We start from the raw sequence: 1,397 nt of genomic DNA on the forward strand, positions 1-1,397 counted from the left end.
CAGGATGTCGGACGAGGGGGGAAGTGCCCACGCGGAGCCCACCCTCGGCTCTCCTCTCATTCCACAGAACTCCCTCCCTCCCTTCTTTCCTCCCCCCCCCACCTTGTTCAAGAGGATGATAGCCAAGATCACGCCGTAAATGGCTGTGGCCTCGCAAAAGATGATAGACACCAGATTTTTGCTTTTGATACGCGGGGCTTTGATGGAAGCGCCCACTAGAGTGGAGCCTGAATCGATGAAAGAAGGAAGGAGGGTGAGGCTCCGAGGAAAGGAGGAGATAGGGAAGAGGGAGACAGAGATAGGGCCCGGGAAATAGGAAAAAGCTCGCACTGCACTGTTTGGGAGACGAGCGCCAATTTTTCTTTAAATGCGGAGGATTAGGGTAGGAATTATGGAAAGAGCTTATCTCCCTCCTTCCTCTTCCTCTCCTCCTTCCAGCCTCCCCTCTCTCACTTCCTCCCCTTACCCGTCGTCCAGATACCCCATGCTGCACCCACGATGCTCAACCCCAAGGCGAAAGCCACACCGTACTGGCCCCATCCGTACGGAGACATGAACATTAGGACCTCCGTCCATCCTGTAGGAATGTGGTGGGAAGGGAGGGAGAAGAGTGTCGGGGAGGGGAGGAAGGGCAAGCCCGCGGGAATGAGGAAGAAGGGAGGACCGCTGGCATCGTCCCCGTGCCTCTGGGCAATCAATAATGATGCGATGTAGGGCTTGTACCATCGTTGACAGAGACGGGTATCGGTAGCCAACTCGACGCATCTCACGTATCGACCTTTGCTGCCTGAAGACGACAAAAACATGGAAACCAAGACACAGAGGCATGGATAGGTGGTTTCACTGCCTCCCAGAACGAGCTCGCGCCCCTCCTTCCCGCAAACTAATCCAACTGTCCTCCGCACACGCTCTTTTGGCATTGCAATCGCTTGGGGCCAGAGCCGCCGCATCTTCTTTACGGTTTATCTCCTTCATCCCCTCTTTCCGTCCTCCTCCTCAACCGCCCCCGGCACGAACCTAAGTTACAAAGCGGAGAGACACACACCATCTCCGTCGCGCTCGACATGACTTCCGCTTTTGTACCTCGTACCCCTGTTGCGAATATGGCGTGTGGCAAACGAAAGCGTTAGGGTCACAGAGGCGTCGGGCAAACCGCATCTCGCTCCTTCTTGCCCAGACATGAAACCCAGGTGTACTCAACGATCACACGGCAACGCCATGCCCGGGCGCCAGATCCCCACCGAAGGACCACGAACAGCCACAGACACTGCACACGGAGGTCGGAGGAACGGCACCCGCCTTCCGTCGTCCACGCGGTGAGGTAATCTTGGCCGGCATCGCGTCGGGGGGGCGGGGAGGGCTCGATCGACTCTCCCTCGCTCGATCGAGGGGGGGGG

This window comes from Nannochloropsis gaditana (assembly GCF_000240725.1).
Source record: "Nannochloropsis gaditana CCMP526 unplaced genomic scaffold scaffold089, whole genome shotgun sequence".
Taxonomy (NCBI): domain Eukaryota; class Eustigmatophyceae; order Eustigmatales; family Monodopsidaceae; genus Microchloropsis; species Microchloropsis gaditana.